The sequence below is a fragment of the Grammomys surdaster genome, unplaced genomic scaffold, assembly GCF_004785775.1.
Source record: "Grammomys surdaster isolate TR1022 unplaced genomic scaffold, NIH_TR_1.0 167, whole genome shotgun sequence".
Taxonomy (NCBI): Eukaryota; Metazoa; Chordata; class Mammalia; order Rodentia; family Muridae; genus Grammomys; species Grammomys surdaster.
The window spans coordinates 12368628-12396333 of record NW_021604615.1 but is presented as its reverse complement, the minus strand read 5'-3'; positions in this window follow the sequence as shown (position 1 = coordinate 12396333).

Here is a 27706-nt window from a genome sequence, read left to right as displayed (position 1 = left end):
CAGGTAGACCTTTTACTGCTTATTCAAGGCCTATTCTGGGATGTTGTAGACTGAAATTTAAGTGCATTATGGAAACTCACAAACTTTAAAATCAAACACTATGTTTTTATAACACATTTCAATGGCCACAAAATACATAGGACTAAAGTAATATACTCAAAAAATTTGATATTATTTGAACCTCTAACATTTTTAGAGAGCGTATGGGATAGCCGTGATGATGAACCATGGAGGAAACATCAGAGTGTCAAGCTGTTGATGATGTTGACGAGTGTCAATGCTTTGATGATTGTCTCTGTTTCACAGACTGTCTCTGTTTGTCCCTGTCAGAATTTTCCTAGTCTATTCCATCAAGATCGGAAGGCCTGCCCTGCAAACTCATGCCATTGTAGGCCCAAGTACAGTTAGTGTTATGCTTCAAAAATTATCACTATTGGTCAAGGCCCCAGAGTTTGGGGACAATAGAAACAACAAGCTTAAAAATGTGGCTATTGGTACTGGTGGTGCAGTATTTGGAAAAGTGGGGTTGATTCTGAGTCATGAGGTATTCAACTTCACGACTTATGAAAGATCGGAAAGGTCACCGTCACCAAAGTTGATTTTGAAAGGAAAAGTTGACAAATCTCAAATTGAGAAGGGTAATTAAATAATCACTGAGTAGTGACGTTACATCTGGTGAGAGGCTTAGCAATCAACTAGCTAAAGTTTCAGATGGAGTAGTTCTGACAGCTGGAGAAAGAAGTGCTGTTGAGGTGAAAGAAGGAAGACAGAGTTACAGAAGGCCTCATGCTACAAGAACAACTTGAAGATGTTCTTTTAGGACTGGCTGCACTCTGCTTTGCTGTATCCTGCATTGGACTCATTAAAGCCTTTAAAGGAAGATGAAAAAATTGGTTTAGAAATTATTCAAGGAGCACTCACCTTTCTTGCTGTGACTATTGGTAAGAATCCAGGTGTTGAAGGATCTTTGGCAGTTGAGAAAATTTTGCAAAGTTCCTCAGATATTGATTATTGTACCATGTTCAGAGATTGCGTGAGCACTGTAGAAAGGGAATCATTGATTCAACAAATGTTGTAAAAACTGCTTTACAGACTGCTGCTAGGGTGGGCTCTCTGCTAATTACAGCAGAAGCCATAGAGACAGAAATTCCCAAGGTGGAGAGGGACCCTGGTATGGGCACAATGAGTGGAAGAGGAGGCAGCATGTTCTAATTTGTAGAACAATGCTTTGTCTTTATCAGTTACCTGTTCAGGAAGATCAAGGTAAATCCTTTATCAAAACTTCAGAGAAGCCATTTGAAAAATGGCTGAAGAAAAGGCTGAGTAATTAATATATTTGTCTGTTTCTAGTTTCAGATGACAATATGTAATGATTTACTGCCATCATTGTCCATTGGTGGGCTGTTGTTATAGTTTGAATATTGTACACAGTGACATAAAAGCACTGCTGACTTGATATCCTTTAGGTACATACTCTAGCTGAACCATATGGTAAACCTATATTTAGTTTTTCTTCAGTCATGGCTGTTTTAATGTCCATTACCACCACTGGTATATGGTTGTATTTTATTTTCCATATTCTTACCAACAATTTTTATAATTGTTCCTTTATGGGAACATGCTGGAATCTCATAGTTTTGATTTACCTTCCTCAGATAGCTAACAATGTTGAATTTTTAATTTGTGGATCATTTTTATTTCTTTAAAAATCTACAATTTGAACAGTTTTAAATGTTCTTTTTGAGGTGTTATGCATTTAAGAAGTAGAAAGAACATCATTTTATAATAAAGAAATGAAAGTAATTTAAGGTGGCATCAGAAACCTTTTTTAATTTTTTTGAATCAAAATACAATTTCATATTTCTCCTCTATCTTTTCCTCCATATGAACCCTCTAATGCCCCCTACTTACTCTCTCTCATATTCATGGCCTTTTTTCTATAATTGCTACTTTAGATGCACACATGCATACACACACACACACACACACACACGCACACACACACACACACACACCTAATGATATACCTGATGAGTCCACTTAGTGTTGCTTGCATATAAATATGATTTTAGGAGTGACCACTTTACTCGGAATAACAATTTGCTGGCTCATCTCTAGAGAAAACTAATTCTCTTTCAGCATTCTTTAATTGCACATAGTTCTTTGTTTAAGAGTGAGTCCCCATGAGATTTCCTCTTTCTATGTTAGTGTTGTTGTACTTGTTGTACTATAGATGTTGTGCTTGTTGAAATCTTGTTTAGGGAGCAATGTAATTGAAGTGTGATAGGTGTGATAGTGTGATAGGTGTAATCTCTGTGATTTCTAGGAGCCACAATCATACAACAGACTTTCTGGTTCTCTGACTATTAGAATCTTTCCATACCTCTTCGGCATTAATCCCTGAGCCTTAGGTACAAGAGTTATGTTCCACACGTATTAATTGGGACTGAGCACTCAATGATCAGTTTTTCCCTTATTTGACCATTCGTGGCTTTACCTCTTGTTGGTTTCAAACAAAGTTTCTTTGGTGTCAGTGAGAACAACACTTATCTGTGAGTCTAAGGATAAGTATCTAAAATGTCATTACTAATTATGCTGGTTTAGTAAAGGAGTAGGTTCTTTAGTAGTGGGTTCTCCTCTTCGATTCATGATCTCCTTTGTCCTAGGTAACTGGGTAAGTTTCTACCAAGTATGATCCACCTACCACTATTGAACATGTCTTAATTCTAATTAGACATCTGTTCATTACCACCAAGATTAGTGCCATTATTGCACCTTTAGACCAGAAAACTTTTTTTGTTGAAAGTAACAAAAGTAAACACATCTTTGTCACCTAAGCCTTTGGTTACTTTTAAAGTTTCTCTTGAACTTTTAGTATATTCTGCGTGTTAACACTCTGTCATGAATAGCTGAACATATTTACCTTTTCTGTGATTGTCTCTTTACTGTTGACAATTTCCTTTCCTCCTTACATTTTTTACAAGTACTCTCTCACACAAATACCCGGGTAGCTTTAGAGCATAGTTAAATTGTTCCCCAAATCAGCATGGGACAGCATGCCAGGAGCCATCTAGGAGAAGCTAAAAAAATAGCAGGTGATCTTCCAGAGATGGTTCCACCATGGATTAAAATCTATGACATGTTTGCTCATTTAAGCGAGGCTGGGGAGAATTTCATTTTTAGGGAAGATTCCTGCTATGCATATGCTTTTCTTGGTGTTATTAAACATATTTAGCAACTAGTAGATGTTAGCCCACCCTTTTGAACAGATTTCTATGGAACAATAAAGATGTACTTTTTTTTTTAGTGATGCTATATAGACAAATTATTTCTTTATTATTAATGATGATTATATTAAGATTCCTAAAATTATATTAGTAATTATTGAGCTCTTTTCTAATAGAACTGCTATTAATGTCCTTTCTGATGTCAAAAGTGCATTGAGAACTCTGCCAGTCTTCAAGTATCATGAGTTAATTTCTACTGAGATAGTTAGCAGACTTCTGCAACTTAAGAACACATTCCCAAAGGTTATAAAACCTAAACTAAACTAAACTAAACTAAACTAAACTAAACTAAACTAAACTAAACTAAACTAAAGGTCACAAAAAGGAAACTTAGGATTTACTATAGGTGCAAGGACATAAGATAAAATATTGACTGGGTTTATCTATACAAAACTTCACTAATAAATTAGTCACAAAAGTTACATTTTTTAACTCTCCATGAACATGTAGGACTGATAATACATGATGAATATTTAGCCAGATAATTTCTCTTAGTGGATATGCATGTAAACATTTTGTATTGTAAACTTATAATTCAATTTAATAAAGGTTTGTTTAATAAAAGGAATCTTGGAAAAAGCATGTGATCTATTCTCCTAGAAAAGGGACAGAAGACTAGGAAAGAGCACATTGGAGTATATAACATTGGAAGGAACTGGGAGTAAGGCACTGGGACCAACAGCATTGTTACATCAGAACAGGAGGAGAGAAAGATAGAAAGAGAATGCAGAATAGAAAAACTTAGAAATCATAAAGCAACTTAAAAAAAATTAAGAGATCAATATGCAGAATGAAGAGGAAAAGAGGTAAAAAGAAGAACCTGCAGAGAGAGCAGAACGAGCAGGCAGACTTCTCCTTACCAGGGAACAGAACAGGTCTATTCTTAATAGCAAGTCAGGTTTAGTCTTACTAAAGAGGAAAAAACTTTCTTCTTACAGACTTGGTTTTAATTCATTTAGCAATAAAAGATTAGAAGCTTTTTCTTTATATATGCAATAAAGATTGGAGCTTATTTTTCATCCACAATGAGTGAGTTCTTTCTGCATTGGTGCTTGGTCATTTGCTCTATAAACATATGTAAGTATGGATGTGTGTGTGCTTGTATGTAGTTATGAGATAAATATGTAAGTAGGGCCCAACTGTTTGGATTGGAGATTTATGAATGCGTGTGCATGAATCTGTATATGAATTTATGTGAGTTTAATCCATATTTGCTTGTGTAAAGGTTTTTCCTTCTTTGAGCATGATTATCTTCTCCTGGTTCAATAGAAGTTTATTTCTCTAAACTTCCTCCTAGCCTGACAAGTGAGAGGCATTTTGACAAGAAGGAAAAGACTCCAGCCTTTGTTTAATCCCCTGCTGTTTTATGATGACTTGCTAATTTCTAGAGACTGCAGTTTCTGGCCCAAAAGGAACTCAGGCAGGTCAGCTACAGTAGTAAAATGATTTAGACTTAAGGTAGATAAACAGTTTATTATTATACAGCAACCTGAAGTATCTGGTAAGACCAAGTTTTACCCCTGCCAATGCTCTTCCCTTCTGCTGCCTCAAACAGAACCAACAAGAAGGAAGAACAGCAGGGGATGCCCCCACTCCCCAGCCAGATGTTTCCAGGAGAAAGTAAGTTCAATGTGGGTTGATATTGGGAGGGTTGATAGGCATTCTCTCAGCAACAACAACCAAGAGCTTGAAGCTTTCAAGCCAAGCAGAAAACCCTGAGTTTACAGAGACCATCCTTGCATTTGGTTGCCTTTTAGCTCAGAATCTCTGCTCATGGCTTATAGAAACCTGCTTTCCCTGCATGTAGGATCCTCCAAAATCTGTCCTCTGAGGCACGCTACTCTCTAGCACCCCAGCCTCCTTGGTGATGCAACTCCCCATTGATTTCTTCTGCTTTAAAGAGCCCACTTGCAACTTATGCTTTGGAACATTGTTTATTAAGAAAAGTGACAATCTGGACCCCAGAGTTTCTTTAGCAGGGGAAAGGAACAATCTCACAGCTGCCTGTGCTGTGTCCTGTAAGCAAATGTGGATATATTTTGAATAGAGATTACTGAGGAAGACCCAGCAGAAAGATTTAACAAAAAGATACACTAAGAGATATGATTTGTCTATTTAAGGCTGTTGTTTTAAGCCTAGTGGTTTCACCCAAAAATAATAAAAGTAGGGTAAGAAAAAAGTGGAAATGTAATTTGTTTTGATGTTCTTTCCACAATGTCAGCAAAAGTCAATTGGCTAAACCAGATCAAGTAGAAGCTTGACCTCCAAGCTGTTTGCTTCCAAGTCTGCTTCAGATTCTTGGTCACTTGACTTGTTGTCATCATAAAGGCCCACCTTCTCTATGCTACCATTGTCCACTCTGCTGCCTTGGGCTGAGGTTTAGAGGATAACCCTGAAAGACTCATCTAAGTAAACCAGTTTGTTTTAGTTTCAGGGTATGTAAATTTGTCAATGCTGACTATAGTTCACTTGAAAGAATGACAGTGAGGAAGACCACCAGCCATGGTGCATTTGAGCAAGCCCTGTAATTTACCCACAGCTAAGAGAATGCATCAGAGAACCAACTATAGGGATATCTCTGTTCATATTATAGATGGAGAGACTCAGGTGGCTTTCTAATGGAAAGTGAGCATATTTGACTAGAATAGTCTTCAGTGATGAGTGACTGAGGAATTCTGTGAACCCGAACTGAAATGTCCAATATCAAAGGCTGATAGAAACACTACAGAGGGTGCTCCATGGCCTTCTTGACAATTACCCTTGTGCCTAACACAAGGGCCAGGCTTGGACTTCATATGCAGAGAAGAAGATAGCAGTGTTATATCAACATGGAAAACCAATCCTCAAGATGTACGGACTTCCCTCAGGCAATCTCAGACACTGGCAATTATGCTACATGGAACATAACAGTGCTCTGGAGTAAAGGAAGGTGAACAAAATTAATAACCCAGTGGATTTGATTGCTATCTTTACATGTTGCTTTCAATGGGAAAGGGGAAAAATGTACAGAACAAAGCTGTTTACAACATGTATATATATTCTGGTGGTGTTAAGGAAAAAAAGCTATGTCCTCTATACCCCTTATGCAGAATGTGTATTCGTTATCGAAGATGTGGTCACATGAAACCTTATACAACTGCCATGCAGACACAACTGTGTTTACATTTTTGAATTCTTGTTTTCTTTACATTCATTTTTCTTTGTGCTACAGATTCTGACATACAATTTGCTCTTTCCTTTAAAAAATCATTTGACAGTTTTAGTTCAATGACTTTTAGAACAACATAATTTTAAGTTAATCTAAGAGTTTAAATGACTTGTTAAATTAACAGTATAATAAAAAGAATCCCAGTCTGCAAAAGCATTATTTTTTAATGAAGAATTTACTACTGGATAGTTAATTTTCTGTAGAACTTAAAAAGCTGCCACATTGTACATTATACATGCCAATTATTACCATTAGATTCTTAGAGGTGAAACTCAGTTCATAGGATTTTATTACCAAATTTTTTAAATGACTCTCAAATTTTGATTCCTATCAACAACATGTAAATCTTTCCCTTATTTCATATCTGTTTGAGTAGTGAACATTAACCAAAATACTTGCCATGTTTATAGAGGAAAATACAAGTCATATTTTACTTGATCAGTGATTCTTTTAAGAGTTATTAAAGCTAACTCAAATTTACTGTTTCCCTAGTTTCTGAAAGAAAAGGTGCCAGGTTTAAAACTATCCTCACTCAGCAATGACTCACAGTTCATGAATTAGGGAGGTGATAGGTGTTAGCGTGTAGCTCTGTGTTTGTGTCTCAGCTCCCTGGATTCTCTGCCTCCCCATTTCTTGGGCCATTGATAGGACCTGGGAATCTCTTAATTACATCTACTGTGGGAAGGCTTATTGAGTATGATCTCTTTGTTTAATAGCCTTTGTTAGGATTTTCTTGCAGAGTGCTGTCTGAACCTAGGAGAACAATAGCACTCAACAGGGAAGCTTCTAAACATCAGCTGAGTTTCTGAAAAGTGCCCTCCTCTTGTAAAGTCTCAAAACCAATCAGTGTGAGCCATGGCCGATTCTCAGGCACTAGGCTCATCCCCTGTACTGCTTCTGTCTGTATAGGAAAGAGGGTGGGTCAGGCTCTTGTGGCTACACCAGTTCACTAAACAGCAGAGAAATGATTGGCATCAGATCAGGGGAGGCAATGCCTCTATTGTTAGAGCCCTGCAAAGCTCCCTCAGACACCCATGGAACTGCAACTCTGGGTTCCTGAAAATATTCTGTCATGTTTGTCTACCCTACTGAGTTCTAAGCAAGTGTCTCTGTTAAGTTTCCATGCTGGGAGATTTTGTTTCTGTAACCCTGTCTGTTCTTCCATGGATTTGGCATCTTTGTAGCACCACACTCCCCTGGATTAACCAAAGGGTTTCCCTGTAGAACTGTTGAATGGCCCAGCTCAGTCTTCCCCGGAGCATGGCTTGGAAGTCATCTTGTTGGATGTCCAAGGACTCAGGACTATACTCATATTAATTTAGTCAGGAACTTTACCATTCTGAGCCCTACAAGAAAATCTAATACCTAAGAAAGTTGAAGAGCCATTGCTGTCATTCAATATCACATTAAATCTGTGGGAAACAGAGTAGTGTTACAGATCTCAGAGCTCCTGAGAAGCGCATGACTCCTTAGACAGCATCCATGAACATCATGTTCATAGATCCTTTAATAGTGTTAATGTGTTTTGTTAGTTATCTAGTCCTTGACAATTTAATACATGTATAAAATGCAATTTTCTCATATCCACCCTCCTCCTCTCCCTGAAACTTTTCCTACAGCCTCTCCCATCTCTCTCCCAATTACATATCATTTTTCTTTACCATCTTTGAGTTATTTTAGTGAGTCCCACATAGGAACATATGTAGGGCCTTCCACTGGACTGTGAGCATAGTGTGAGAGACCACGTCCATATCGAAACCCAGCCACCTCATCCCAGCAGTCAACAAGTGCCAATAACTCTTCATATAGGGGGTGAGATCCCATGAGTTCCTTCTCCATCCATGCCGAAATATTGACTGGCCTGATCTTATGCAGTCTGCTACAGCTGCTGTGAGCTTATAAGTTTCATGGCCCAGTTGTGTCTAGAAGATAGTTTCATCCCAGACCTCTCCAATATGTGGCTTTTAAAACTATTCTTCCCTCTCTTCAATGTTGTTCCCTGAGCTCTGGGGTGAAAGGTGATACAGATGTCCCATTTGTGACTCAGAACTCTGCAATTGCTTTATTCTTTGCACTGTGACTAGTTGTGAGTCTCTGTGATACCCAGCATTCCCTGTCAGGAGAAGCTTCTCTGACGGGTGAGCCCTGCACTAATTTATGAGTATGAACTGATGTGTTTAGAAGGCAGCTTCTACGTCATGTCCATTTAGCAAACCAAGAGTATAGTCTTTTAAATCACACATCACTTTCTGTTTTGTTTGGACCAATAGGAAAATAATCGGTACATAACTTCTTCAGATTGAGAATTAAAAGAAAACCCACTTCTATAGGAAGTACAGTTATCAATAAAGTTCCTTCAGAGTCAGCCTAAATTTTCATTATTGAAAAAAGTTATTCCTTTCCTAGACAAATGTGATTGATATTAATCCCCTTATCACATCTCCAAAGGGGCGTCAGCAGTGTCCCCATCTGGGAAGAGGAGTCAGCAGTGTTCCCATCAGGAAGGGGAGTCAGCAATGTTCCCATCTCGGAGGGAGAATTAGCAGTGACCTCCTTAGAAGATAACCTTGACTCTCTTGAGCAGTTGCCAGTCAGCTTGTATTCACTACCAGCAACAATGGAACTGTCTTTTCACTTTCAGCTAACTATGTAGTAATGGAAGTTGACTTTCTGTTGCTAGTTTTTCATGTTTTCCAAAGCATTAATTTGTAATTAACTTTTGGACACGTTTTCAAGTGTGTGATTTTGTTTATTGTTCATAACAAGCTGTACATAAGATCTTTTTAAGCTTGTGCTGCACTAATTTAAAATACTTCAGTAAGCTAGGTTCAAAGAGACTCACAGACTGGTAGTAACCTTTTGTCAGTTACAATGTATTTATAGAACATGTTTTTCTAACCAAGTAACAAACTCTACCTAGTTATCTCTTCCTAAATTTTCTCCATCTATATTTTCAGTGAATTAAAATATCAATAGGTTAGCATGTGTTGAGAAATATAAATACAGTGCAAAGCATATCCATCAACAAGTTATAGAGAGAGATAGAAAGAGACAAACTAACAGATGACAGAGAGGAGGTATGTAGACTGTGTATGACAGATTAGATAAGTAGAATTTTGATAGATACTCACAATTTCTCAATACCTGTTAAGCAGAGCACACTTACTGTGTATCTGTTGAGACATGTAAATAGCTTAACTCAGTTGCTAGGTTTGCATTTCTAGATTCCAATGACCATGTCAGATAAAGTTGATCTGGTTGACTTAATCCACTGGGGCTTAGTCACTTTACCAACTGGCAAAAATTGTTAGTGCTATTTACATAAGCCCTAAGCTTGTAACAAGTCTGCTCATAGGAGTCTTGGTTTGGCTCTTCAGCAACACTACAGTCATAGAGTCTCCTGTTCACATTTCTTCATGCGACACTTTTAGTTGAAACTTATAATATTAACATGAATATTAACATGAAGAAGGATATACCACAATTTTCTCAATCCTGATCAGAATCAATTCCATACTCAGAATTTCTTTGATTCTATTGTTCTCTTCATGCATCTACTTAATGTATCACAATTTAGTGTAGTTTGGAATTGAATAGGGTGGGACCTTTGAGCTAGAGTGTCTTCTTAGCTTTCAATCATAAGATCCTGGCCAATCACAAACTGTCTTTATAGATACAATAGGGCTATTCTAAGGGTCTTGTGGGCTTTTGTAAGCACATAGTTCTTCTGTTATGTAGATATAACCTTGGGTGTTGAGCCTTGCCACAGGAAGGATTCATGGTCCATCTGTATCCTCTGCCATTAAGGATCATATATTGCTTTGTCACCCTCGAAAAGGCCATAACAATTTCTTTTTTACTACAATGAATATTATTTAATTTTGGGGAGAGCATTTTGGAACAGATTTTCTAGTAAATCTGTCAGACTGTCTTGGGCAGGGTTGGGGTTTAGAGTTTTCCCTGCAAAGAACACTAAGGCAACTTTTACCCAGATGCTTACATCATTTACATTTCCCCTAGAAGGCAGGAGAGCCTTCATTATATTCCATACAATCCCTTTCTTTTGGAGACCATTTTCATACTATGCCTTCCAGACCCCAGTGGAAGGTAAGAGCTCAGCATGGAGACTATGCATGAGTTCTGATTTATGCAGCGTGGCAGTGCTCTCTACAAAGCAGCTCCATCCATCCATCCCAGTGTCTGCTTTCACGCATGGCAGGAAGCTCCACTTCCAGTCCTGACAAGTCCATTTCAAACAGCTCAAACTGTGATGAAGAGAAGCTATTAAGGGGTGAGTTTGATGGGGAGACAGCTGCAACAGGTGGCCAGGCAGAACCCAGAAGTGGGCCTTGTTTATGGCTCCCTATGCAGGATATTTGAATTTCAAAATATGCACACTCTGAGGCAACCTAGAAGGAGGGAATAGTCTGTTTTTTCAAAGTAAGCAGAGAGTGGAATGAAGATTTCTTAGCAAATCTATATTCCTTCCTCACCCTTCTCCCCAAGAGGTCCCTTGCCTGAAAGGCTGCTTTCCTCCAAATGCTGTGAGGTGTCAATCCACTGCAATTTCAAACGCTGGGCACTCACAGCCAGTCAGGGGAAATGGAGCTGTCAGCACAGAAAATTGAGACACTTTGGTAGGAATTATATAACAAAGTAGGTGAATGTACGCCGCTCTCTATAGGTCCACACTTGATAATGGTATTCATACCATCTTGCCTTCACACCAGCTGCAAACTCATTTTGAAAAACAATTGTCAATATGTGTAGGATTGCTGGGACTCACCCTGCAGTTAGGATTGCTGGGACTAACCCTGCTGGCAAACGCTAAGACTGACATAGAATCTTCAAAGTTCTTCCTTGAGAACCTCTCCTCTTAAAGTGCTTGCGTGTTAGAAAACTTTTCCTTCTTCTCTGCAAGCAAAGAACATCTTTGAGGTTCATCCTTTGTGCCTGTGATATTTTATCAAGAGTATTATTTTGTGGACCAGATGGGTTATATTTGCTTTTGGGGATGATGGGCAGATTGGCATCCCAGTGGGAATGGTCCAGTCATAGATGCCTTACCACCTACAGGTCAGAGTGTCTAGGACCCCAAGCACTTTGGGTCTCTACCGTGTGCCCAGCAGTGCTGTTGGTGCTCTGTAACTCTTATTTTGCCTTCTGTTGTCCATTAACCCCAGAAAGCAGATGCTTGGGAATCTCATTTAGTCAACTTGGAATTAAAAGTAGGGCCTAAAGTAGTTGTACAAAGAGCCCTAATTCCCTGGGGTATACAGCATTCTAGAGAAACTTTGGTTGTTAGTGTATGTCTGGGAAATGGTCATTTGCATGCATTTTCCCCAAGCATCTTTGTTTCCCTCAGTTTTTTTTTCCTGCCATGCTGTCATCTCATATTGTTTGTAAGAATCAATTGTCTTCAACTCTTATGGCATGGAAGGGCTTTTATTTAGTTATCCTATTTTACTTTTACTGTATTTTCTTGTTCTTAATTTTTAGATGGGCGTCTCAGATAGCCTTGGCTGGGATAGAACCCTCTAGATAACTAAGTGTGTTAGTCAAGGTTCTCTAGAGGGACAGCCCAGCAGAATGAATACATATTAAAGGATGTTTGGTTAGGTTGACTTGTACATTATAGTCTGGGCAGTTCAACAGTGGCTGTCTCATGTCAGAGGCTAAGCAGACAATCTGGTAGTGGATTAATCAACAAAGCCTGATGTGTCTACAGTATCAAAAGTCTGGATGAGTCCAAGAAATCTACTGGTCTTCTATCCATGATAGAAACCTGAAAAATCTGGTTATAATCTCAATGAATGAATCAGTAGTGGCAGCAATGGAGTAGATTGTCATGCCAGTAAGAGTGAAGGCTAGAAGGCGAAGCAAAGATTTCTTCTTCTATCTGTTTTATCTTGGCCTCCAGAAGGTACTGCCCACATTGCAGGAGGGGATGAAGCATCCTTCTACTTCAAATAGTGTGATTAAGAATATCAGACTGATTTTGAAGTCTTGATCCTCCTGCTCCTACATCCCAAGTACTGAGATTACAGGAATGGCTCAACACCACTGCAATAAAACCTTTTATCTTAACCTACCTACTCACTCCAAGTGTTTTCTGTGAACATAAAACATTTTATGTTCTAGTCAGGTAGAGTTGTAAAGAACTGTAAATCTTTCAGTTTTAAAGATATAATCACATGTAATGATATGCTGACCTAAATACATTAAAACAAATCTTGAGGAGCGAAAAAAAAAAAAAAAAACCCACTCCTTTAGGGAGTTGAGATTTCATTTTTTTTTTAAAGATTTATTTTTGTGTATCGGCAGAGGTGAATGTACAACTCGGTGGACTGCTTGCAGAGGCCAGAAGAAGATGTCAATTCAATGGAGCTAGAGTTACAGATTGTTATGAGCTATCTTATCGAATGTGGGTGCTAGGAACCAAATTTTGGTTCTCTGCAACAGTAGCCATTACTCTTAACCAAGGAGCTATCTTGAAAAACATGAAGTTTTAATGTCCTTAACATCCTTTCGGTGAACGAGGGTAGTGGAGATCCTTGTCACCAAGTCTGAGCTTCTCAGAGACAAGAGAGATCTTGTGGAAGGCAGATTGCTTTCCCTACTTCACCTTGCAGTCTTTGGCTCTCTAGTCCAGTGGAGTCTTTCCACTGCAGCTAGCCGTGCTCATATCTTTTCTGGTTTCTTTTAAAATACTTCTTCCTGCTTTAGAGTTGCCACCATGCCTCGTGTTCCCCGTGACTGTCCATCCTAGCTTCTTTCTTCCCTCTGTTATCCTGGCCTTCTGAAACATTCAGGGATGGATCTTCACAAAGTGCAACTAAGGATTAATCGTTTAAATTATCTTCACTATAGGCTCTTAGGTGAGTTCACTGCTCACTTCAATGCCTTGCCTCTTCATCACACTGGTCCTCACCATTCAGGATGCTCTTCCTGTGGGCTGCTCTACAAAGACCATCTAATGCCCATTCATTGATCAAGATCTACCCAAAGCCCTCTCAACATCTCTTGTAGAAGGATAAATTTCTGTCTCATCTGTTTCTATACTGACCCATGAAGCTCTTCACATTCTGTATCACCTACAGAACTTAGATATTGTTTTGTATACCTCTTTGATATTTGATCCCTGAATCGAATATGACAATGCCCAGTGGGCATCAATAAGTTGATCTTCATGAAGTTATCGCCCATCTCATGGATAGTTTAACTTGTATGTAAAACTGAAAGAACTGGAAAGGGAACCAGGAAGGGTTGAGAAGGAAAAGCAGTGTTATGGTGGGGGAAAAGTGGAGAGAGAGAGAGAGGATGAGGTGGGGGAAAAGTGGAGAGAGAGAGAGAGGATGAGGTGGAAGAAAAGTGGAGAGAGAGAGAGGATGGGGTGGGGGTAAAAGTGGAGAGAGAGAGGATGGGGTGAGAGGATAAAAGGGAGAGAGAGAGAGAGAGAGAGAGAGAGAGAGAGAATGTGAGAAAGAGAAGGAGTAAGAGGGAGAGAGTATATTTTTGTTAGGAAGTGTATGTATGTGTGTATAATAGAGGGGGAGGGAGAGAGAAAGAGAGGGAAAAAGATTATACATATGAGTGTATGTGGGAGTGGGTTGCATGAGGGAGTATGATAAAAGGAAAACAAAAAACATCTAAAACCCCATCTGACAAGACACCAGATCACAGGGTAAGGAAGACTACTGGATATTTTCTGCCAACACGTAGGTGAGGCACAGGTATGTTCCAGAGACACAAATACCAGATAAATAAACGAAAGGAAAGAGGCCAGTTTGCTGAAGAGGTACACCTTGGAACTGTGATAGAATCAGGGATGCGTGTATAATCAGAGATGCTGTGCCTCCCCACATCCCATATCCACTTGAAGGAGTCTCTAGTGTTGAATGTCAGGTGGGACCACAGAGTGGTCTGTTTCTGAGGATTGTGAGACAGCAGGGAACTATGCGAAGGCGGCAAGGGCATCACTGTAATGAGAGCCTTTGCATCATTGTCACATCTGGGAACTGACTTTGGTTACCAAGAGCACGACAGCATTTGAGGTTCTATCAGATGCTTTATTAAACTGAATTTCCAATGCATTTCACATTCTAAATGCTGTTTCAGTCCCTCATTTGTTTTTATTCCTTGGGGGAGGTAGGCTGAAAACATCTTTTTAGATGACAAATAGAAGCCTCCAGGCTAGGGTCTAGTTCACCAGTAATTGCATATGTTTACCATGCATTTCAGGCAAATTTAAGAATAAGGCAATTAAAAAGAAAAAGCTATTCTTTGTTTTCCTTTATATTACTATACAGTTTAGATATTTTAATATCCTTCCATTAATCCGTTCAGAAAATAATATAAAAGGTGTATGAATTTTCATTGCTTAAACAGAAAGAACAAAGCCCTACATGAAAGAAACTCCTCTTTACTCTGCAGGGAGTTAGGAAATAAGGAGCCCCCTGAGAGCTTTGCGTGTTAAGTTGTCCTTGGTCTTGGTTTGTCTCTGGACATCCAGCACACGAGAAGGAGCCATGCAGAAGGTAAAGATGTCACCATATACTCGGCCTGTGTTTGGATTGATCACTGAAGTGGTTGGCTCTTTAGTATATAGTCTTAGCATAATAGCCAAGGTACTGATAAACATTTAACAAATACTCCTAGACTCAGCAAGTAATTAAAATATAATACATGGTGCTGAGAAAATGGTTAAAATTACCATTTAATTATTTAATCGTGTACCCCATCAATACATACAAATAATGATTTGGAAAGTTATATTGAATCCTTGTGCTAGAGAAAAGTGATATTTAAAAAGAGAATGAGGAAGTCATAAGGGATTTTACAATTTTCCTACAGGTATTTCAACCATGTTAGGGTTTCTTGGCAGTAGTCTCTAATACATTTAGAATATTATAAATAAGTAAAAAACCAAAGCTGTGTAAAGTAAAAATGAAAGATTTCTGTTAGGTTCTTGAATAAAACACCTTTCCAAATTAAAAGTAGCTATATTTCCTGTGTGCTGTCCCATGCTTTCCCATAATATTTATAAACACTTTTATCTCTAGGTTGCATAGCAACATTTATCTTATTATTGCTATTTTCAACATCAAAGCCACAGACCCTTTCTTATCTAACATGAAGCAAACTGAACACCCCAGTTCAGATCCACATGTTTGCTGTATGATGTTTGCCAGTTAATTTTCTGTCTTTGCTCTAGACTTCTGCTTCTTTCAGCAGTATCACAGTACACTTCCCTGTCAATGTGATGTCATTTTGTAATTATATTAGTAGAATTTGGGGTATTGATGGAAATGTTAACTGCACATCAAACACACTTGCATGTTTCCATGAGATGAGCGGAAAAATCAAAAATAGATGAATGACACCCTTTGGTGCCATCGAATATTTGGAGTATCAGACAGGGAATTCAATTTGGGAATTGATACATTATGCTAGAACAGAGCCAAGGGAGACTACATTGAGCAACTACTGCAATTATGAATGAGTAAAGAACAGGGTTTGCCAAAGAAATTTTTAGTTACCATATAAAACTCTATATTGCACTGTTGTCTTCTTATAAGAAAGGTAGGATTTATTTTGGCTTAGGGTTTCAGGGCCCTTTCTGTCAGGACCAAGAAGGCTTGCATCAGAATCAGCCTGTGACTATGTTGTGAGGTACCAGAAGATTCTTACTCACATCTCAGTCTATCAAGAAATGAGAGAACTAGATGCTAATGCCCAGCTTGCTCTCGATTTTCTGTTTTATTCATTTCTATGTGTACATATCACTGTGCTCAGGAACTAGCTCTTACATGGCGGAGGATGCAGAGGACCCTTCTCTATCATCACCAGCAGTGTGGCTCTAAGACAAGAGCAGAGAATAGGAATGGAGACTGTGACTTATCACCTTGACCAACACATAGAGAAGCTATTCTTGGTTTGTAATATGTTCTCCGCCTTGGTGTATTTTTATCCAATTATAAATTATTAACATTTTGAATAGGATGCAGTTATATTATCAAATATCTAGGAACAATTTGTTAAAGGTGCAATGGGAAACTAAGGGATTGAGAGCCAGATTTTTTTTTTAAATTTCTGACTTATATATGTCCATGTCTCCATGTGAGTCGAGAGAACAACGCCTTCCAGTGAACAGTCCTCAGGAGTAAGCAAATGTAGGCTCTATGTCTGCACAGAGACATTTTAAAGGTACAGTAGAGTGAGTTTCACTTACCAACACAGCGAGCCCTTACCTTCTTTATAGCCATCACTATCAATACATTAAAATACCATCAGAAGCCCAGACAGATGAGGTCAGAGACCCCAGGGGAATTGCTTGGTAAACAATCGGGACATCAAAGCAAACCACTGTTTAAAAAATTTAATTAATTACTAAGTTTTTTAAAATTTACTTTACATCCCACTCACTGCCCCTCCCCAGGTCATCCCATCCCACAATCCTTCCCACAGTCCCCTCCCCTTCTCCTTTGAGTGGGTGGTGCCCCCCTGGGTATCCCTCATATTCTGGCACTTCAAATCTCTGTGAGGCTAGGGACTTCTTCTCCCATTGAGAGCAGACAAGGCCGCCAAGCTAGTAGAACATATCCCATGTATAGGCAACAGCTTTTGGGATAGCCCTGTTTCAGTTGCTCAGGACAGACATGAAGGTCAAGCTGCACATCTGCTACATATGAGTGGGAAGGCCTAGGTATATAGTTCCTGTATGTTCTTTCCTTGGTGGTTCAGATTCTGAGAACCCCAAGGGTCCAGGTTGGTTGACTCTGTTGGTCTTCCTATCCCCTTCAGAGCCTACAATCCTTTCTCTTATTCTTCCATAAAATTCCCCAAGCTCCATCCACTGTGGCTGTGGGTGCCTGTATCTGTCTGAGTCAGCTGTGGGTAGAGCCTCTCAGAGAACAACATGATTCTGTCTGCAAATGTAACATAATATCATTAAGAATGTCAAGACTGGTGCTTGCCCATGGGATGGGTCTCACATTGGGCTGGTTATCAGTTGGCCATTCCCTCAGTCTCTGCTCCCTTCCCCATGCCTACATTACTTGTACACAGGATAAATTTGGGGTTGAAAGTTTTATGGGTGGGTTGATATCTCTATCATTCCATTGGAGTTCCTGTCTGGCTACAGGAGTGAGTTAACCCAGACTCAAAAGGACATGCATGGTATGTACTCACTTATAAGTGGATATTAACTATAAAATACAGGATCCCAATGCTATACTTCACAAACCCAAAGAAGCTAAACAAGAAGGAAGGCCTAAGTGAAGAAGCTTGAATCTCAGTTAGAAGGGGGAGTAGAATAGTCATAAGAGGCAGATGGAGGGAGGGAGCTGGATGGGAGGAGGAATAGGCAAGGGGATGTTCAGGATCAGGTGTGGGGAAGGACAGGCAAGATAGCTAAATGGCCATGAGAATGAATGGAAAATTGCAACTGATGGAGGTGAGGAAGTGGGGAGCATCTCCAGGATGAGACAGACACCTTGGATGAGTAAGGCACTCAAGAATCAATGAGGATGACCTTAGCTGTTGGGGGCATGGAACCTGAAGAGGCTAACCCCCTTCTTAATATCTATTCTGTACTCACATATTTGTGCCCCTCTCAACTCCAATCAGAGATGCTGCTTTTTGAGTGTGTAATGGTTATTGCAGAGACTCACAGCTGCTCAAAATGCTCAGAAGTGACTCTGAGTTCTCAGCCATAGATGGGCTATCTGTAGAAAGCTTTTCGAAGAAAAACGTGGGGAACATTGTAGACAAGTGAGAAGGAAGGATGAAAGAGAATGAGAGTGAGGAGGAGGTTTGTGAAATGTGTCTGCTAGACATGGCATGGGTGTTGCAAATGTCCGCTCATATCAGTTGTAGTTGTCTTTATTCACAAAACACTAAGCCAATTCAAATTTCAGCATGGATGGGGAGGGGCTCCAGAGACCCTACCTCTGCTAGGGATGTGATAGGTTGGGAAAATTGATTTTCTCTGGTGATATAGCCACTGACTGGTAGGTGGCTTCATAGCCTATCATGTGACCTGAGGCTTACTTGCATGTACTTAGAACTAATTGGACTCCAGTGGATGTTAATAATAGTAATAAAAAGAAGACATAAATTCACAAGTCAGGAGAGAGGTGAGTAGGTGGGTCTTGTGGGGAGTTTGAGGGACATAATGAAGGGCAGGTATGGTCAAACTACATTGTATGTATGAAAGAAGAAGTACAGTGGATGAATGAATAAAAATTATACAATAGTGAAGATGTAAAGCCAAAAAGGAACACCATGGCTTCAGAATGGCTGTGCGTGTAGAGAAGTTCACTGATTATATATATGTCTTAGGTGTGGTTGACTTGGGTGTGTGTGTTTTATTTGCAAGGTTTTTTTTATAATAAGGGTTATAAAATTAAAATAATAAATGACCAGGTTTGTATGTATGAGCTATAACATTACGGTGTACTTCATAGCGAGTCATAGTGGTGAGAATAAAACTAGCTAAAGCAGTTTGGTGAGGGGAAGATGGGATGGTTTGTCTTGAGGGCACCTCATTAGACATTGCTATTTGGCATCCTGTGATACCAAAGCTGGTAAAAATCTTTTCAGACCGGAAATTGCTTGACCATAACTCAGCCATGTAATGATTGTGTAAGTTCCATTATTTTAGGAAGAATAAAGAAGTAAAAAGAACAGGATAGACAGATACTATCTTGCCTGTTAGTCTCTGATTAATATGTGGAAATTGGAAAGGAAACTATGTTTCCAATATTAGAGTTATGTTTTCCTGCTTGAGCATATATAGAAAGAAATTAATCTGCTCTGTTTAACATGCTAATTTGACATTTAAAATCTATCTGTGTTAATTAGCATGGATTGGGGAAAGTGTCTGTGAGATGGACCAATTAATAAATATGGCAATTAGATACAAATACTGTGAACTAAGACACACTAGCTCATATGATAAAGTGCGTTAGCATAAACATTCCCTCACCTCTGCTAAGTATCCCAAATAGAATAGTTTCTTTCACTGGAACGTGTTATATTTGTCAGTTGTACTAATAAGCTGGTAATCACTCTTGAACTGTAAACCAGAGTTATGTCCACATGAACTCTAAAAGGAGTAGTGGGTGGAATTAAGTAATTCTTAATATGAGTATACATTTTTTGCATATTACATATCAATCATTACAGATTTTACATTATTATTAATCAAATACCAACTATCATTTAGTAAAGTTACAGACTCCAGGATAAGAAGTTTTCCGCTCTACATAACCCACTCTGGGTTCCTAGAGTCTAACCCAGAGAGTTCTTGTTTGTGTCCTTTCGGTGGAAAATGGGCAGGTGCTATGGGGTGGACAGTGGGGACTTCTCAGAACTTCAGATCACACAGGTAGTGTTCACTGGCTGTGAGGAGTCAGAGGCAGAAACCTGCTTTTTTGATCCTTGTTCCTGTGGGAATGAAGACTCAGTCCCATTCATCCTCTCCAGAGTCCTGCGCTTGAGCGAATTCTGCAGTGAACAAAGCAAAGGTGTGTTTCACAATTAGAGAAAACAATAGCAGCAAGAGGTGCCATGTTCCGAGTACCCTAATGAGTTCTCGTATAAATTAAGTTAGTCATAGAAAAAAAACATTGCTCCATGAAAATTAGACTAATGGTGGTCAGTCTGAAGAACATAGAAGCAATCCTTTAGTTGTGATACTGTGGTGATGTCGGGAGCTTGCTGTGTGTTGTTGTTTTGTTTATTATTCAGTTGAAGGGATCAATCTTGGGCTAGGCTAATTTTCTATGTGTGCCCTACCTTCCTACTTTGTACGTTCTAGCTCTAATCTGGGAAAGCTCCAGTTAAGAATAGACAAAATGTTTCTGCCTGAGTCCTAGTGAAGTGAGCCAGCGGGCTTCTAGCTCTTCCAGTAATCTTACCTCAACCTAAGGAATCGAAGCCATGAACCCGATTGCTGTAGAATCTTCTCTGGTGTTTCCATTGAGAATTGAGAAGCACCACACAGGAAGCTATCAGAAATGCAACATGAAGGGATGCAAATAATGTTAAAAAAATCATGGTATTTTTACATAGTAATAAGACTACAAGCTCTATTACCCACTCTGCAAAGAATAGGCTGGAGCTTGTTAGAACAGCCTTCCCACCATACAAAAGCTCACTAACCTTGTTTGTCAGTGTATTTGTGGTCGCCAATAGTTACTTAGCTCAGTGACTTATTGTGTGATTCAAAGGAATTGCTTCATAGAAGTGCAGTTAGAATAACAATGCCTTTATTATTTTCATCATTATTTCTGTTGCTAGGTGTATTGTAGAATCTGCCTGTGCCGTAAGTTAAGAGATGTCTGCAAAATGGCTTTTCTCATAATCACTGTGCAAATGGAAAAGACCTTCTTTTCTTCTTTTCTTGGTGTCTTCCTTCCACATCTAAGATGATGTTAGCTTAATAGTTGTCATTTTGAACTCTATTTGGTTTATTGGCAGGGGTGTCAGTGCATTCTGTGATGAGAAGACCAAGTGTGACCTTCTATTAAGGGATGCTTAAGTGGTCAGAGAGCACTAAGGACCAAGGCAAGGAAGTGGGGAATTACAGTATGGGCTGGCTACTTCTATGACTGTTCCATGATTATCTCACACACACACACACACACACACACACACACACACAAGCATACACATATACACACGCACATACATGCACACACATGCACACTCATAAGCCCATATATATGTGTGTGTGTATATATATATGTATATATGTATATACATATATATATACATATACATATATATATATGTATATGTATATATATATATGTGTGTATTTGCATTTCTACATTTCGTACAGTTTCTGACAATGCTTGGTAATTGGTGCCAGCTTTAGAAATATTCTGAGTAATTATAGGTTTTCCAGTTGCTACTACTGAGGAGGTGCTTTTACAAACACCCTTTGTAGTCACAAAAAAGGAGACCGTCTTCCCATTGGGATCTGAACTCCACAAGAGCAAAGACAATTCTGCTGTTTTATCCTTTGCCACAGAGATCTTCTTGGCTTAGTGGAAAATGTATGCCATTACTATCAGAGGAAAGATGAAGGCGAGATGTATGCTCAGTCCTGCTCAGTCCTGCCAGGGTTTCATCTTTACTCAAAGTGATGGCATTGGCCCATTGTATACAAGAGAAGGATCTTTCCCCCAAAAAGGAAACCTGTGCTATAGATTTTAGAGTTGCATAAATGGTGGGATTTGTACCATTCATGACACAGATGAACCTGGAATGATAAACCAGGCATAAGACAACACTTAATGATCTCATATAGGTCTGAACCTAAACTGTCCTATACATAGAAGCAGGATAGAATGTCAGTTACCATGAGTGACAAAGGGAGGATAAGGGAAGAATTGTGCATAGGAAACCATCCTACAGACAAGTAGGATGAAAATGTTTGGATATTTAAGGCATCACATGATTGTAGTTATGAACATGCTCCTGTGTGCTGAACATTATCCAATAAATACAAGGACAAGATGTAGGTACATATACAAATACACATGGACATACACATATATACATGCATACACATGCAGATACATACATATACACACAATCATGTACAGACATATATACATATATTCAAATATGTATATACATATATATAAAGAAGTATATCATACAATATACAAATACACATATGTAAATACAGACATATACAAAAAGCATGATATACATAATTATATACAAAGACATACAATCACACATATATCTGTAAGCATATACTCATACTTACATATAACCATGCACAAACTCACAGACATATGTACCTAAAAATACAGACAGACAAAAACACACACACCTAGTCACATACAAATACTTACATGTACATACACACACACACACACGTATGTACACATAGACATATTTGAACCTACAAGCATGCATACATACATACAAAACAGAATTATATACAGAATTATATATGTAACCTGTTTTTTTTTAAACAAACTGAAAGATCAAATCTGATAGATTTTCACGACTTCATTGGGGTGAAGGTGTGGCTAAGATAGTCAGTGTTTTGCCTTATAGATGATTTCTGCTGTTTTCTAGCCTGCTTTATTCTTTAGTAGTTATTTCTAGAAAGACTCTGATACTATCTTTGCATGTGACAGCTACAGATTCGGTCTCTAAAATGTGAAACATATAGGCCAGTGTCTTCTAGAATCTTTAGCTCAAGTCATTTTTATTTCCGCTCCTGTCTGTCTTCTCTGTGAGGAGCTCTTTCACACACATCATCTCCCCATGTGCTGATTGCCTGGTTCAGCATTTGGCTTTGTAGCTGTTATTATTCTCAATAAAAGGAAATCTATCAATTAGGTAGTATATGCTCAGGTACATTATAAGCTATAAAGACTAATGAAAGAATAGAAGATAATATCACTACATGTTTTCTCTCTTCATGAAGCAATTCGTGTACCCTAAGTTTTCTTGCTATAATACATATTCCATTTTAGTATAGATAGCTAAAGTAAAAGACACATAAAAATCTACTCTAAATCATTGTAAAACTTCCTCCACAAAGAACTCTCACAGTGAGTTGGAAACAACCAGTGTTATTCATCAGCAGACATTAAGTTTGGTGCTTTATATCTGTGTCAATAAACCAAATAACACAAAATAGAAAGGGTTATTCCCTAAAGGCTCTGGTAGTCATAAGTAATACAACAGCTGTTTGGAGTATTTAATATTTGAATTAGAATTGTATAAATGGGTACACAGTAGAGTAGGGAGGGGTAGAGAGGACGATGACAAGGAGAGTGGGAGAGCATTAGATCTTCTTTCTCCTGAGAGTTTCTGGGAAAGTCATAAATCAGATGGGGCTATATAGGCATGTCACCTATGAGAATCCAGATTAGTATGACTGTCACTTGAGATTTTATATTAGAAGAAGCAGTTGCATCTGGAACAAGATTTCCAGGCAAGTTTTGGTAGCACTTGCTTCACTCATGTTTTTCTTGATGATATTCTAAAAAAAATCCCTGCTTGGAGTGCAATACATACACCAAGTGAACCACCCAACAATCCCTGTTTCATTGACTCACCTGCTCCTCATTAGCTCTTCATTCTGGTAGCAAGATGCTCAAAATGCACATAAGGGTTTTCCCTCACATCCTTGTGGCTTCCCATTGTGAGACAGACTCAATGTTATAGGAGTTCCTCCGGTATTTTTCCTGGTAGTATCAGGGATCTTCCTTGAAATAAATGACAATGAACTCCTGGAGATGCTCCATTTGGTTTATAGAAGGATGCTTTGACTTTGATTTAGAAAATTCCTCTGTTTATGTGTTCTTGCCCTTCGTTTCATGAATCCTGATCCCTATGGTTCTTAGCTCACCATTTCCCATGAGGCAGAAGGTAGCCTCTTGGGAGCAATGTGGGGTATTCTCCATGTCTGAGCTACCTCTAAGATTCCTTCTGTTTTCTTTTCTCCCACATGGAATGTACCATGTCACCTTGAATGTTTTTAATGGGTTTTCCTTAGGTTTCTTCATCAGATAAATGTCTAAAATGAAATTTTGTTAGTAATCCTCACCATGTAGTTAACCATCAAAGCAGCCTTTGTTTTTCAATATAACTCCTAATTTTTTAGAGTAATGTTTTCCAGAAAATATAAAAACAAATGAAAAGGTAGTTTTCTCCTATACATATTTGCAGAAATTATATTAATTTCTTGTTTTATTGCTATTTGTGAAATAAAGATGCAACTTGGAAAAACACAAAGAAATTGTAAATAAAGTAACAGAGATCAAAAAAGATTCTACCAAAAGAGGAAATGCTGGTTTGGAGAGATGCACACCGAGTTCTGTCACTGAGAACTCATTATTACTGTGTTTTCCAATTAACTTTTGCTGAAGACTGTTCTGTTGGCTAGTGTTAGCAGGCATCTGGTACACGGTACACACCTGCAGGGGATCACCAGCAAACAACCGTACACAGTACCCAGTCACTACCTTAAGTACATAATTAAGTCAGGGCAAACAACAAATGAGAAAGGGGTATTATGAAACAATCCAATCGATGGAAAAGATGCTATGACTATCTCAAAGCTCTAAAATCTTTGTGTTTATTTTCGCTATTTACAGAACTGTGTTGGCATTTAGATAGTTCCTTGATTACCAGATAGTTACCTGCTAAAATCAAAGAAGTATGCAGGAAATAAGATAGTGGGTGGGTAGATAGGATGGTTTTATATATATTTGACACTTATACCTTAACACACACACACACACACACACACACTTAAATCGAACTATACAAATGAAGAGAACTCTTCCAGAGCATCTTAAAATGGTATGATGGGTTTATAAATCTTGGTATGGTTTACTACTAGGACAGAAAGGAAGATGGATGGATCTGAATAAATAGATTAAAATCAAGTAGTTCTGGATCCTTTTCTTCATGCCAGAATATTTAGGATCCAGGCTATAGGTGACAGGTAGGAAAAGGACATTCTTAACACAGGGATGTCATGATTAATACAGAGGCATCTTGATGGCATTTCATGATTATGATTTCATTGTAGGACTGAAGAATGCAGTGAGGTGTTAGGAAACTACAAGATTATAAGATGTTAATAACATAGTAAGAGAACAATTCTCTGGGTGAGGTAAGTCTTGTTCTGTTTTGAAAAATCTTACATAAATATCTTATCTTACATAAATGCATTTGAGGTAGAAGCACATGACAGGAGTTAGAATGGAAATTGAAGGAATTGCAGACCTGGTCACCATCTTATTTCCTGCATTCTTCTTTGATTTTACCATATAGTCATCATATAGTTAAGGATATACCTAGCATATCTAGAAGCCATTGAAGTTCTGTAGATGTCAAATACAAATGGAAAGATTTTTGAGCTTTGAGACACTCTGGTATGGTTGTACATGAGCTTGGATATCTTCGATAATGCCATTTACAAATCCTAGAAGGGGAAGGGGTACAATTTGTAAACTCTTTCTCTACAGAAAGATACCAGCCAAGTCCTTATTTCTTTTCACTTCCGGTGTCTTCAGGTTGGTTAGGACACCCGATTTCAGTGTAGGTGTCTCGCAGAAAGTAGTCAAAACTGTATCATTTATAGTAACTTAAAATGACAAGGTGACTATGGGAACAGTCCACCTCAAAAGTCAGGAGAAAAAGACTGAGCTTTAAAAATCTGACATTTACAGAGAACACATATTTTAAGTCAACACAGGGAAAATATTCTTAATAAACAAGACAGATGGAGAGAGAGACAGATGTATGTATGTGAAATGGTGCCTGAGAGCTGAAGTTTTCCGAGTGCCCCTGTACTTATTAATAAAGCTTTTAGGTTATCACTTAGAGCTAGAAGAACAGCTGCTTCCTTAATGTCCCAAATTTATTAGGTCCCATGCTTTCTCCCAGATTTTCTTGAGATGTACCAGGGTCAAATGCATTTGACTTTCATTCTTTGGTGATACAAGGAGCTGTCATCTATGGTGTCCTTTTGTTCTGAGCTAATATATATCTGATTCTGTCTCTAAAATTTTGAAAAAAAAATCATGTCTTAACGAAATTAAGAATGCCCATGTACAACAGAGTGTCTACATTCTTCAGATTGATTCAGAGAGCTGAACATCCTGGGTGAGTTTATGTCATTTGAAAAGCTCTTGGAGACAACAGAGGCTAAGGAATTGGGTAAGTTCCATGGACAGCAACATAATCTGTTTGGGTGAGGAAATGGTTTGTCTGGAAGGATCATATGTAATGTGCTTAAGTTAAGCCAGGGCTTAAGTGTGTTTGTATTTTATGTTGGATCTAGAGAAACACATGGGTGAATCCATTGCCCATGACTGGAAAAAATTAGCTTCTTCCTTTTGTACCCATGATGGCTGTCCTTCCAAGCTAATTTTTGGCATGAGATTAGTCCTCACTGCCTTTTCAAGAGCTGCCCCAATGTCACGTTATGCAGGGACATGGTTTATTCTAGGCTCGAAGACTTAGAGGGGAGCCAATTCTCATCCTTCCCTGCTAACTCAGTTTGATGCTTAGTGAGCTCCTGTGTAAGAAAGTCCTTTTCTTTTATCTGTGGAACCAACAGGCCCTGGCAGGGGCTCTTGGTCCTTTGATTAAGGGGAGAGTCTCTTATTTCTCTAAGCTTCAGGATAACTTAACAGATAGAATGGAGTTGTAGAACATGGTAGACTTTCGAAATCTCTACACTTCCCGAGTGTGAATCATGGGGACCTGACAGAAATGTCACTGTTTAAAGTATCTGAAGATAACCCGAGTTGCCTCTCAGCCGACTTCCCTATGATGGTGGAGAACGACTATCAATTTAATGTGGCTCACGGGGTGACAGTACATCAGATTAGACTGAAAAACACAGGAAGGGTGGGGGAAAAAGAAAACAAAACCAAGAGTGAGTGCCTCTCCACACTCTAGTGTCTTTCCTTTTTAACTCTTGTTCTTTGATGTGTTTAACCCCGAGACCTCTGTCACGGTGTATGGAAACAGTTCCATTTCTGACTGTCTCTAGGCCTTGTGTTTTGGGGGCTGATTTTATAAAGTACTATAATTATTTCCAAGTTGTCTTCTTGTTTTCTGCTTTCCTCCCCTGACTACTTGTCTTAATTACAGCCATCAGGTGGAAATGGAAATCCATCCGCATGCAGACTGCTCAGAGCCTTTCCTTGTGGGATTCAATCCACACCATGTCAGTCCATTAACATCACTTTCTCTTATTGTTTCTTTGGCTGTGAAAACTGGTTGGATTTAAATAGCTTCTAAATTACTTATTTAAAATCTCTCATTTCCCACTGAGTGGTGAGATGAACAGATTCAAGCGGCAAAGCCATCATCAGACCCCTCACAACAGCCTGCTCTCTCAGGCTGTGGTGAGGCTTTTCCTTAACACATCCCACTAAAGAAACAAGCTCAGGATAACTGCTCTCTGGTCAACAGCCAGTGGGCATCGATATTCTGTGTTTGACAAGCTGAGAAAAGACTATCATGACACAGTGTGCTAGTTATGGATGGTCAGTGAATTGGTACTTCATCTCTCTTTCTCTCTTTCTCCCTCTTCTCCTCCCTCTCCCCAGCCTCTCCATCATCTCTTCCTCTCTCTTTTACTCTCTCTCTCTCTCTCTCTCTCTCTCTCTCTCTCTCTCTCTCTCTCTCTCTCTCTTTCTTTCTGTTC